The sequence below is a fragment of the Natator depressus genome, chromosome 9 (assembly GCF_965152275.1).
Source record: "Natator depressus isolate rNatDep1 chromosome 9, rNatDep2.hap1, whole genome shotgun sequence".
Classification (NCBI taxonomy): domain Eukaryota; kingdom Metazoa; phylum Chordata; order Testudines; family Cheloniidae; genus Natator; species Natator depressus.
In genome coordinates this window covers 64,619,552-64,633,897 of record NC_134242.1, presented here as the reverse complement: position 1 = coordinate 64,633,897, position 14,346 = coordinate 64,619,552, and positions in this window count along the sequence as shown.

The following is a 14,346-nucleotide window of genomic DNA, read 5'->3' as shown; positions in this document are numbered from 1 at the left end:
AACCCAATGTCCCCACAGAGACAGTGACAGAGATCTCCTTGGGTTCCCTTTCATAAATCTCTAAGGCACACAGATGCCACATGGAAGAGGAACCTCGACAGCTAGGTTAGACCCAGACATAACTGCCCCCCGCTGTGGTGTTAAGCTGCCTGCAGATCTTGCTAGCCATTATGACTCTCAGAACCTTAGGCCCTGTCTACAGTGGCAAGTTTCTGCGCAGTAAAGCAGCTTTGAGCACTGTAACTCCCGAGGTGTACACACTGCCAAGCCACTTAGTGCACAGAAACTGCACAGATGCAGCGCTCTAGAAAAACCACCCCAATGAGAGGCATGCAGCTTTCTGCGCTGGGGCTACAGTGCCAGTGTAGACACAGTGATAGATTACAGCACTGCGATTGGCCTCTGGGAGGTGTCCCACAATGCCTGTTCTCACCTCTCTGGCCATCGGTTTGAACTCTACTGCCCTGCCCTCAGGTGACCAACCATCATCCCCACCCCATACATTCCTTTGCAAATTTGAAAGTCCCCTTCCTGTTTGCTCAGTGATGCATGCAGTGGTCTCAGTGGATCTTTCCAGGTGGCCACACCTGCTCATTGCATCAGGTGATCCCCCACTTGGAGCAATGCCGAGCTGCTGGACCTCATTGGCATTTGGGGAAAGGAGGCTGTCCAGTCCCAGCTGCGCTCCAGCTGAAGGAATTATGATACCTACTGAAAGATTTCTAGATGCATAATAGAAAAGGGCCATGACCGGGACACACTGCAGTGCAGGGTCAAAGTGAAGGAGCTGCGGAACGCCTACCACAAGGCGCGGGAGGCAAACCGCCGCTCCGGGGCTGCGCCCACGAGCTGCCGGTTCTACAAAGAGCTGGATGTGATACTCGGCGGTGATCCCACCTCCACCGTGAAGGACCCTGTGGATACTTCGTTGGCTCACATGCCAGTCGAGAGTAGACCAAGCCAGGAGGAGGTAATGTTGGATGAAGAGGGGGAGGGGACCCAGAGGCAGAGGAGACTCAGAGGCCAGAGATGCATGCAGCTAGGAGCTCTTTTCTGCCCCAGAAGAGCCTAGCCAGTCACAGCAGTTGGTTCCTGGAGAAGCGCAAACAGGAGAGGAGACCCCTGGTAAGAGGCTCTGATTTTGGGAATCGCTGAAGTGAGTTGTTGGGGGCAGGAGGGTTGCAGAAAGCAGGCTTGTCTCCCACCTCATGCCTAGTCTGAGCACTGGAACCGGCTATTGATACACTCCCTCATTTCACAGGAATCTCCCTCAGAGATCTCCAGGAAACTGTCATGGAAATACTGGGCAATCCACTGCGGCAGGTTCCTCGGCAGAGCTGCTTTGTTTCTTGCCCCATTAACGGTAACTTTCCCACGACACTTTGCAGTGATAGGTGCAGGGACCATTGCTGCACACAGGCTAGCCACTTAGGGGCCAGGGCAGAAGCCGCAGGCTTGGAGAAGACCCTTCCTTGATTCCCGGCTCACCCTCAGCAGCGAGATATCTTCCATAATGATCACCTCCTGCGGAAAGTGTGAGGACAGGAATGATTATCAGGCCCACCCTACAGTGCTGGCTCTCCCCAAGTGCCCAAGAGCCATGTGCCCAGTGTACAGCAGGGTCCAGGAACAGTGATTTACCCTGCCCCTGCGGCTACTCACCATTTTGGAGGTCTTGTGGCTCATGTGTGCTTGCCTGGAGTCAGCCAGTTAGTGACAGGTGCATGAGTACTGGCTGTGTTTTAAAGCACTGAAACAGTGTTGTCTGTGTTGCAAACAATACTGCTTCTGTAAAATGTTGCATCTAAACTTCACAGAGATGACCTTGGGGGCCAGCCTCCCTTTTTGTTATCGGCGGCAGAATGGTGGCGAAGAGTTAGAAAGCGTGCAAGAAGAACCAAGGAGGACTTTATACGTGAGGTTATGATGCACTCCGCCGCCGAGAAAAAGGAATTGAAGGAGTGGCGGGACAGTGAGAAGAGGGACGGAAAGGAGAACGCGGCACACCAGAAAGAAGCCATGGAGCGGCTCTTAACAGTTATGGAGCACCAAGCGGACACACACTGGGCGATACTAGCTCTTCAAACCGAGCAGCTGCACGCCCACCCTTCCCTTCACCAATATTATGGAGTGTACAGCACACGGCTATAAGCATACGAATATTGTCATCGGCCATGTCCAGCTTCCCATACAGGTATCACCAGCGGGTTTTTAAATGGCCAAAAGCACACTCCACAGTCATTCTGCACTTGCTCAGCCTGTTGTTGAACTGCTCCTTGCTGCTGTCAAGTTGCCCCGTGTATGGCTTCATGAGCCATGGCATTAAGGGGGTAGGCGGGGTCTCCCAGGATCACAATGGGCATTTTGACTTCCCCTGTGGTCAGGGAAGAAAGTCCCTGCTTGTAGCTTCTTGAACAGGCCAGTGTTCCGAAAGATGCGTGCGTCACGCACCTTTCCGGACCAGCCTGCGTTAATGTCTGTGAAATGCCCACTTTGATCCACAAGTGCCTGGAGAACCCTTGAGAAATACCTCTTGTGATTACTGTACTTGGTGGCTAGGTGGTCTGGTGCCAGAATTGGAATATGCATGCCATCGATTGCCCCTCCGCAGTTAGGGAAGCCTATTTGTGCAAAGCCATCCACAATGGCCCAGAGTCACAGTCTTTTGGAACAGGATGCGATTAATGGCCCTGCACACTTCCGTCAACACGAGTCCAACGGTCGACTTTCCCACTCTGAACTGTTAGCGACAGATCGGTAGCAGTCTGGAGTAGTCAGCTTCCACAGTGCAATCGCCGCGCACTTCTCCAATGACAGGGCAGCTCGCATTCTCGTGTCCTTGCGCTGCGGGGCTGGGGCGAGCTCATCACACAGTCCCATGAATGTGGCTTTCCTCATCGGAAAGTTCTGCAGCCACTGCTCGTCATCCAGACGTGCATCACGATGTGATCCCACCCCTCAGTGCTTGTTTCCCGAGCCCAAAAATGGCGTTCCACTGTGGTCAGCACCTCCGTGAATGCCACAAGCAGTCTCGTCTCACAGCTAGTACGCGTGGCAAGATCAATGTCGCACTCCACTTGCCTTTGTAGTTTAAGGAATAATTCCCTTGCCACTCATGGCATGTTGGTCAGTGCGAGCAGCATACTGGTCAACAGCTCGGGATCCATTCCTACAGCACAAAAGAGGCAGGGCAGGGCGCGCAGGACACAAACCGTTGAACGATGGCACCAAATGCGGATGGAAGCACAGGGATTGCTGGGATATGAAGCAATGCATCAAAGGGCATTGAGACAGGACCAAGGATGCCCCATGACCCCTTCCGTCTTCCCACAAGTCTTAGCAGCAAAAGAGAAAGAGGTGTTCTGTGGGATAGCTCCCCAGAGTGCACCGCTCCAAATAGCACCGTAAGTGTGAACATGGTATTGCACAGGCAGCTTTCAGTGTGAACACACAACAGCGGTTTTCCTTTGGTGCTCTCTGAGCGGCACTGTAACTTTGCCAGTGTAGACATGCCCTTAGTGAGCAGGAGCCAAGAATGACACTGCCTCCAAATTCACCATCAAATTCAAGAGGACTTTGACATGCCACTTTGATGTGGAGATGCGGTCCTTGGTGAACTGGTCTGCTTGTTTTTCCACTCTTGTCTCAAAGAGTTGCCACCGCTCCAGGATTGTCCTGGAGTCTCCAGGTATTAACATTTTAATTAATGATTATGTCATGTAATGAAACCTGCAGGAATATGTCCAACCAAAATTGGCAACCCTAACGCTGGAAGAATGAAAAATAAAATCAGGTCGTTTTTGAACAGTGGTGATTTTTATTATACATTGACAGTGGGCTCTGTGCTCTACATGCCACAAATACAGAGCTTACAATCTAAACAGACTATAACAATTAGACACCAACTATACTGCGAGAGCTAGAGCCTAGGGCTGGGTTTTGTTTGTAAAGTAATTGGTGAGAGACAGCATTTGGACAGATACTGATGGGCTTCAGTAAAGGAGGGACATGAGAGGCAACATGCCTAGCACACTGAGACAGGCATTCAGGTGACAGGCCAAGTTAACTACTGACATCTGGAATGCTCTGATTTCAGTGTGAACTTCCTTTTGGTTCATGTGGATTCTTTCAATTTAAACCTTCAGGGTCAACCAACTAGAGGAGACTCATGGTGTCTGAAAATGACACAGTGTTACGATCATCATCTCTGGGCTGGGTTCCCTTTTCATAGTTTGCTTTCCCTTTTGTCTCAGTCTGAGGTTTGTAAAAGAGAAAACATTTATTTTCATGCCTACACTATAGTTACCACAAACCTAGACCTTTCGGAAATCACCTTGCTGCTCCGTAGGATCATCATCAGTAGGAGCCAAGCGTGTGTTGCTGTCTCAACAGCTGAATATTATATTTAGTTTCAGTAGGAGCCATTAGGTTCAGTACATGGTCTCATCAGGGAGTATTACAGGGATTGTGTATCACAGTGTGCATTTCATAGCAATAATAATGTTCTCGTGGAGATTGACTGAGGAGTTTTGACCTAGTCTAGAAACCTCCAAACTCAGCAGTTCTGTTCAGAGACCCAGAGTCTTGAGTACAGTTGTTAATCAATGGTCGAACTGGTTGGGAGCAGCCCCTTAGAATATCTTCAGTCTCAGAAGCCAGTGGTCTGGCCAGTGCTGTTTGGCATTGTGCTAATGGCACGGAGAGATGGCATCCTATGCCACTTCAGAGCACCTGAAACTAAGGAAGCTATTTGGAAGCAGAGTTGGGTGGGAACAGCAAAAACAAAACAATTACGAATATTCTGTGGTATAAAACCTGCTGACTCGCTTTTTTGGGATTTGGTGGTTTGTGAACATTTGGGCGACTGTCGTTCACAAGAATGTTTGTGGGAAACAACAGCATTGTGAATAATAGCATGCCTAAAGATTCCCAAGGCCATTCTGAAAGGCTCTTTTTATTATTCACACGCTAGGCTAGTCAAATCTTTATGAATGTCCACAGATAATCTCTGAATGGGAAAAAGGGGCTCAGGTCAGCTACTCAGAGAAGAAAAATCAGACCATTGGACTCAGGAGACCAATCACAGAGAATACTCATAATGATCCATTCACAAACAAGGCACAGCTAAAACTGGTTCATATGAACTATGGGAATGATTGTGAATAAAACAATCAGAAAGTCACAACTTGTCCATGGATAATTTGCAGAATAACAAATGGCCTTCATTTGTTTGATACATTATGCACAAAGATTTATATGACCAGTTCTATCTGAAAGATACTCATAGACACCCAGCCCTGATTCAGCAAAGCACTTAAGCATGTGCTCAACTTTAAGCAGGTTTATGTGCTTTGCTGATTAGAGGTGAATTTAATCACATGCTTAAAAGTAGGCATGTGCTTAAATGCTTGGCTGAATTGGGCAGGTTGGTTTGGATTATCCCTAAATGAACTCATCTCCATGGATCATATAATTGCCCAGCTCCTCGGTGACATGTGAGGAACATACAGCACAGCTCAGGAGTAGGGTGCAAAGGTGGGCTTTGGGCACCCCCAGCCAGGGGCAAGCTGTGCTTTGGGCACCCCCAGCCAGGGGCAAGCTGTGCTTTGGGCTGGCTCCCTAGAATGTTAGCGCAACCTGAACATTGCCAGCTACCTACAGCCTCAGGGGGCTGAGATGTCAGCCAGGGATCACTGATGTAAGGATGGCTTGTACACACTTCTCCCCACCCTACACTGGCAGCAGGAGGTAGGGAGTAGGAAGCAGCTTCAAGGCTTCTTCGCAGTGGTGCTGTGGCACAAATCAGATGGACCTCTATGCTGGATGGGGGCATGTTCTGGCCACAGAACTTCAACCGGTAACTCTGTGCCTGGTAGGGAGCAGGCACTGTCCTTCAGCATTCCTGTTTTAACGTAACTGAGATGTCAGAATGCATTCACTATAATTTGTAAAACAACAAAAATTGCACCTTAAATTGCGATAGTTAATTTCTTATTGCAGAACTGAAAGGCAAAGGGTAGGGTTTTTTGGTATAGATTGTTATACAACAGCGACATTAATCATTTTTCTCCCAGGGCGAAAAAAACAGGAAACTAACAATAGAAGCAAAAAAAGAATTATAGAGCCCCACAACGAGTGAACTCATGAAAACTTTGCAAAGTTAGTTTAGAAGGAATTTAAAGACAAGCACAAATGGCAGTAATGCTTGTTCTACTTTTAACAATTGATGTTTTTATACATTCTTGCCTCCAATTCCTGGCTTTTTAAACTGATTATATTTAGAATATCCTTTGTCTTTTTAGTACTATAATTCTGTGTTTAAATCCTACCTTTTATCTAAGGATCCCAATCCACTTTCCACTCATTAATAATTAAGCCTTCCAGTACCCCTGCAGAGAAGTGTTGGTATACTCATTTTACAGAGGGGTAAAGTGAGGCATAGAGCCTTGACAATGTCACACAGTGAACAAATGGCATAGCTGGGAATAGAACCAAGGAATCCTCCCTTTCTACTGCTAGACAACAGTGCATCATTATCACTGTTTGTATTATGGTAGTACTAGGGGCCCAATTCAGGGATCAGGGCCCCATTGTTCTAGGCACTGCAGATACATATATTATGACTTCCTCTGGTACTATAACTATACAATAGCTGGTAAAGGTGCCAGAGCATCTGGGGGTTTGCAAAGTACTTTATTTGCTCCTTGCTTCTTCCCATGATTCAGTATAGAGATGTGCATGGAAAGCTCTTTGTTTTTCATCTCTCCCCTTCCCTCTGACCACCTCTGTCCCTCATGGACAAAGAAATATTACGGAATCTGTCTTCTTCTGGGATAGATACAAATATTTTGGTTCCCTTCTTAACTGATTATTTTTCAAACTTCTCAGGGCTTTCTCTACCTTTTTCTCTGACTTATCCACTGCACAGTGTGATCACTTGTTCCTGTCTCTGAATGGCCAGAATAGAGCCTAATTCTGATCTCACATTGATTGCAACTCTATTGACTTCAGTAGTGTTACTCCTGATTTACAATGGTGTAAATGAGATTTGAATTGGGACCACTTTCTCTGTTTACATAGTATAAAATCAATACAGGTCACACATGACAGTAAGTTTGGGGGGGTCTCAACTGGCAGCCTCATCTCAGGAAAGGCTGGGAGTGCAGGAGGGAATAGAGGTTACACCTCGGGATGTACATACAGTGTCAAACCAGTGAGCGAAATTGAACAGTCCTGTCAACCCTGAGCCCCAAACTAGTTCCTCCAGCCCCTGACTTTTATGAGCACTAAAAAAAGATACACGGACAATACACAGCACAGATGACTTAATTCCACTTCGATTTTCTTAACACGGGCCACTGTCACCAATGTAAAGACGTAACGTCTCAACATGTCCTATTGCTTTTACAATCTCATTCTGCCTGCCCATGAAAATGTGCATCCAGGCATTGCCACTCTTGCATAACCACTCTTGCATGGTGGACAACTGGCTATTAAATGGTTACAGAGATCTTTGGAACCATTATCAGATAATTTCCATTCCAAAGGGACTGTATCACTGTCATCAAATTGGACACATGACTAAACTGAATAGCTAGGATTTAGTCTAACTTGGAAGGATCTGCCTGGCCAGTATTAAAAAAATAGCTAAATCGAGAGGTGGTAAGAGATAGTGGCCTTTGGCGTAGGATTTGGATTGTATTAAGTGTTTGTCTGAATTTTGTGATTGCACATTTACTAGCGATGGGTAACAGAAAACTGAAATATGCATAAACAGAAGATCTGGAACTACTGACAGAAGCGCCTTGCCCGAAACAGAGTAGTTGGGCAGGAGTTCGTTCTTCTGTCAAGGGCTTTATTCTGCTCTAACTTACTCTGCCCTTAAAGTTATACCACAGTAAAACCAGCATAAGTGAGATCACAGTGGACATGAGGGGTCAGGTTAGGAACCAGACTGTGGCTTGTTTTTTTTAAAATCAGGACAGTGATTTTATTTCATAAGGAATCCAAGAGTTTTGAACTTCAGCTCAGCAAGATAAAGAAAAGAGGAGGGAACAGTATATATAGCATTAGAGGCAAAACCTGGGAGTTAACCCAAAGACCTTTTATTTGTGCCTGTGTAACTTCTACTCCTGCTCTCATTTGTTCAAACATTTACTACATTTGCACAGGCATATCTGCCAATTGTGCACCTTGCAATGCGCTTTGCATGCTCAGACACCACAGCACATGGTCGTATTCATGCACTCAAATGGGACATATATGTTCACATAATGGAGCTTCTTCCAAAATGCAGACCAATGGGCTTCAGAGAGACAAAAAGAACAGTTTGGGTTCTGTGCAATTTGAGATTTTGGGGATTGATTGAAGAACCCAAAGCAAAAACTGAATGTCCTCTGGCTCCTCTAGTATAAGTGAAGTCCAGCACAAAATGCTATAAAAATACTATAACAAATTAACCTTATATATATATATCACAGTGCATGCACATATATACATCTATATATAGATATATAAATTAAAGAGCTCTCAGATGCTAAATTGCTACATTTATTGATATAATCCCAGTGAGATTGTGCCAATTCTTTATGGCATTACTGGTGTGATGCAAGATATAAAATTCTCAATAGATGTTCTAAGTTTGTATTTAATAGACCTGGAGGCTCAGAGTGCCTTTTCACAGATTGCGTTCCAGCTGTCTGCTGATATTTGAATGTGCAGGTCTTGGTCCCATGCTGTGCAAACAGGCAGCCTCCCACGCATTCTGTGTACCAGGAGTAATTTATGAGTCTATCTCTAAAGGAAATAACGGTGCATTAAGAAGGGGTTATGTAAAGCTCTGGGATTGAGAAGTAGCTCTGTTAACTGAGTACAACTTCCAAACATTGCCGTTATGTCTCAGCTGTTTTACAAATACAAGGGTCTTTCATCTGGTGATTCATATTCTTTCTGAAGCAGAGTTTGGTGAGGGGGGGAGGTGCTAATAACTGTCTCTTTATAAATCTCACATTGCTGAATTGCCTTTACCTTGAAACGTCACATTCATTAACCAGGTTTTGCAAATTTGGATATTTGAGTTGAATACCAAGTCCCAAGATACTGTGGGATATTCTGGCACCAACCAGATAGAAGACAAAAGGAAACTGCCAAAGGCTCTCGTCATTTGTTTTCAATGTCATACCACAGGGATTTGCCTTAAAATTGGCATTTAATGCAGTTTCTCTTGGAAATGTATTGGAATCCAAATAATAAAATGTACAGTAGGTAAGCCAGACACCCTGTTATGAATAACCAAGTTTAGACAGAAATCTGGCTGAGCCCCCCTCACCCACTCCCATTGCAGACAGCCTGTTCTTTAAGGCATTTCATACAATGCCATATAGCCACTCACACAAAGCAAACCTGGAGGGAGTCGAGCCATGGTCCTCAGTATAATATAATTCTACAAGAAGGCAAGAGAGTTTTGAACAAGAACAATTTATCTGAAGCAAAACATCCCCCAAACTATGACAGCAGAGGTGCTAACTGCCCACTACACCTTAAATGGTCTCCTGCAGCAAGTGTTTACCCCTTATGGTAACAATCTAAATCTGTCCCACCTTGTATTTAGCTTTGACCCTCAGATTACCTTTTCCAGCCCTGTAGAACTCTGTAGTTTCAAAACTTGTCTCTTTCACCAACAGAAGTTGGCCCAATAATAAAAATTACCTCACCCACCTCATCTCTCGGGACCAACACAGCTACAACACTACAAACAACACAGGCCCCAACATTTGAGAGGGACCTGCATTCAAACCACTCCTGAATTTTGTTTTCCAAACCAAAATCCCAGCCAATGAGGTTCTGTGAAACAAAAACACCCCTTAATTAAAGGGCTTGTTGTATTTACCTCCTTTCCCTCAATCGCCAGTTGCAAACAGGACACAAGGATACGAGAGCTATGATCCACTCAACCAAACAGGTTCAGTATTAATTTGTTGATGATATCAGTTAACACCTGACTATGTAAGATAGAAAATGACCCCTGTCCAAAGAGGAGCTCAGCAAAATCTATATGAACCAGCATTTCTTTTATGAGAGAAATGCTGAGTTTTGCCACTTAGCTCAGATCAGAGGAAGCCAGGTTCTTCTTGGCTTGTAGTCCTTTCCCAAGAGGTGCTGCAGCCTTCACACTGTAGACCTAGATTCAGCAATAGGATTGGTCTCCAGATTTGTTAAGCGCAGGATGAAGACACTGGACTGAGACTTAGGCAATCTGGGTTCAGTTACCAGCTCAGCTACTGACTCCCTAGGAGACTTGTCAAGTCACTTAGAGATTCACACTAAACCCACTGAAGTCAATGAAAAGACTTTTACGTCATAGAATCATAGAATATCAGGGTTGGAAGGGACCTCAGGAGGTCATCTAGTCCAACCCCCTGCTCAAAGCTATTTAGGCACCTAACTCCCACTGATTTTAATAGGAGTTAGGCACCACAATGCCTTTGAGGATCTGGACCATACTTGACTAGAGCTGGCCAGCCTTTTTTAAAAGAAAAGATTTCAATTGGAAAATGACCTTTTTTCAAAAACAATATTTTTCGCAAAAAAATCATCAGCGCTGTTGAAATATTTTGTTTTCCTAAACACTGCTTTTTTTTCAAACCATTATTGAGAACATTATCAAAAAAATTCAACACCCTCTTTGATTGTGTCCAAATGTGTCCATTAAAATGGCAGGAAAAAACCTATCTGAATGGAAATGTCGACTTTTTCTAAACAAACCCATAAATTGGGTCTAATCTGAAATGAAGGAACACAAAACAATTGTGAATTTTGAAGTTTTTCATGAAAATAAGTTCTCATTTCTTGAGCAGCTGCTTTACCGATTTTGACAGTTTTTCATGTATTCATAGGTAGATTTTAAGATAAAAAAAGAACATTATGATCATCTAATCTGACCTCCTGCATAAAACAGGCCACAGAACTTCACCCAATCCAAATGGGCTCATCAGGGAAATATTATTATCTCTATTTTCCAATCTCACAGGATCATGATGAGGTAGGGTTGCCTCATTTTTAATCGCACACAACCAAACACCCTTGCCCCACCCCTTCCCCAAAGCCCCGCCCCTTCTCGGAGACCCTGCCCCGCACTCACTCCATTCCTCCTCTCCCTCCATCGCTCGCTCTCCCCCACCCTCATTCACTTTCACTGGGCTGGGTCAGGGAATTGAGGTGTGGGAAGGGGTGAGGGCTCCAGCTGGGGATGCAGGCTCCAGGGTGGGGCCAGAAATGATGGGTTCTGGGTCCATGGGGGGGCTCCAGGTTGGGGTATGGGAGGGGAGTGAGGGCTTCAGTTGGGGGTGCAGGCTCTGGGGTGGGGGTGGGGCTGGGGATGAAGGGTTTGGGGTGCAGGAGGGTGCTCTGGGCTGGAGCCAAGGAGTTCAGAGTATGGGAGCGGGCTCAGGGCTGGGGCCGGGGGGTGGGGTGCGGGAGGGAATTTGGGGTGCAGGCTCCAGCCAGGCTGCACTTACCTCAGGCGGCTTCCAGTTGGCAGCGCAGCAGGGCTCCTGGAAGTGGACAGCATGTCTGGCTCCTAGCCACGGGGGGCCAAGTGGTTCTGTGAGGTGTGCACTGCCCGCACCCACAGGTGCTGCTGCCACAGCTCCCATTGGCCACAGTTCCCAGCCAATGGGAACTGTGGAGCCAGCGGTTGGGACGGGGCAGCACACGGAGCCTCCCTGGCGGCCCCTGTGCCTAGGAACCACAGGGACATGCCGGCCACTTCCGGGAGCTGAATGAAGGTAGGTCAGGCTAGGAGCTGCTGCACTGCCGACCAGACTTTTAACAGCCCAGTCAGCACCCTGAATGCCTGGCAACCCTATATTGAGGATACATTCATTAAAACTGATGAATACATTCATAATGCTGATTAGACCTCAACTGGAATATTGTGTCCAGTTTTGGACACCATATTTCAGGAAAGATGTGGACAAATTGGAGAAAGTCCAGAGAAGAACAACAAAAATGATTAAAGGTCGAGAAAACATGACCTATGAGGGAAGATTGAAAAAATTGGGTTTGTTTAGTCTGGAAAAAAGAAGACACAGAGGGAACATGATAACAGTTTTCAAGTACGTAAAAGGTTGTTACAAGGTGGAGGGAGAAAAATTATTCTCCTTAACCTCTGAGGATAGGACAAGAAGCAATGGGCTTAAATTGCAGTAAGGGTGGTTTAGGTTGGACTTCCTAATTGTCAAGGTGGTTAATCACTAGAATAAATTGCCTAGGGAGGCTGTGGGATCTCCGTTATAGGAGATTTTTAAGACCAGGTTAGACAAACACCTGTCAGGGATGCTCTAGATGATATTTAGTCCTGCCATGTGTGCAGAGGACTGGACTAGATGATCTTTCAAGGTCCCTTCCAGTCCTACAATTCTATGATTCTATATTTGTAACACCACAATGAGGAGGGCCACAAAAAGCCTATAAACAAAATATATCAATTAATGGGCAAATCAGTAATCATCTAAGCAAAGAGTTCCATCCTCTCTTCTCCCTTCCCGAAGCAAGGCATCATGAATGTACAAGCCAAAGAGCTGGCTGACATTTTTCTCCAGTGCCGTAATTACTGGACCTCAAGTTTCGCCAGTGTTTAGCACTTCATTTAAAACCAGCATAATTTCAGCTTCAGGGCATTTCCTCTTTGATGGTGAGATTTCTGGCATTTCACCTGAAATTTCTGTGACAGTGAAAACATTTTATGGTGGTTGACACTGCAGTTAGCTTGCAGGAAAAATGATGCATGGCCATCTCTTAAAAAGTATGTCTAAACAAAAAAATGGCACTCAGGGATCTGGACCTGGGCGGTTACAAAATGGGCAGGGTAGGACCTGGGTGATGGCAGCATGCCAACCCATAGAGAACAGTAGGTTGTTATGGTTTGGTTTATGTCAGGCTTACAGGGCTTAGATCTTAATGAGTTTTTCCAGCTGGCCCAGGAAAGGGAAGGCCTCAGCCAGTTCCCACCAAGTGACAGGGTTGAGAAGAAAATTCCCCTGTGGGCAAGTTATTCCATAATTGTTCACTCTGAGGTTTCTTGTCCCTTCCCCCAGAGCAGCTGATACTGGCCAGTGTCAGAGACAGAATATTGGATTAGACTGTTCCCTTGTCTGATCCAGGCTGGCTATTCCTATGCTCCTTCTTTACTATGGAAGAGCACTCTGGATAATTAACCTACAAATGAGCATTGCAAGAATCTTCTTTTGGTGTAGAATTCCACTGCCTAGTTCTGCCACCACACAAAGCTTTGTAAACAGAATCTGGGTTGAACTGGAATAATGGTCTTTTCCCTTTCAAACACAGCTCAGTGTGAAGACTAGGTGGTCTTCCCAGATGTAGCCTTGCATGAGGCCAACTGAAAGTTTTAAATCAAATAGGATAAAACATATAGTCATTAAAAGGTAATTAATCTGGCAAAAAAGTCCTGGACAAAGGTCAAAGACCTGACACTAGATGGTAATTTTGAAACAGATAGAGGATTCACAGAAGAAAAGACACAGTAAGGAAAGGATTCATTTTGAAGGATAAATATAGCTCATTTCTAGACCCTCTCCTCCACATATCAATTAACGCAGCAAATCATCCATCTCAATCAAAGATGTGGGAGAAAAATATAGTTATCAATTTGAATTATCAAAAATTAAAGGATTTAAAATGAAACATATAATTAGCCTGTAGGACTCTCTGCTGTAGGTTATTGAGGGGAAAAAAAGCTTACTAACTTTCAAATCTGGATTAGACGGTTATAAGAACAGCATCTGCTGTTCCAAGAGCTAGAAAAAAGTCCCTCTCATGGAGACAGGAGGTCCAGTGGTTAGAGCACAGGGATGGGAGTCAGGAGACCTGAGAGTGAATCCTGCCTGTGACAGTGATTCACTATGTCAGAAAATCTCAGAAATCAAGGCCAGAAGGGACCATCAGATCATCCAGTCTGACCTTCTGTCTATCACAGGCCACCAACACCACCCCACACCCACACACTAAACCCAACAACCGACAGGAGACCAAAATATTACAGCCCACAGGAGACTAGACTATAATGTGCCCAGGCAAGAGAATAGGAGGGACTGAGGTGCACCAATGCCCAAGGCCCCTGCAATGGCAGGGAAACGATTAAGTGAGAGATACCCAGATAATCCTGGCAAGTGACCAGCACCCACCCGCTGCAAAAGTAACAAAACCCCAAGGTCACTGACAATCTGACATGGTGGGAAATTCCTCCCCAATCCCACATACGGCGAAAGGTGATCTTAGGAACGTCACTCTGGATTCATTTGTATCAGGAACTGTCATTTTGATCTA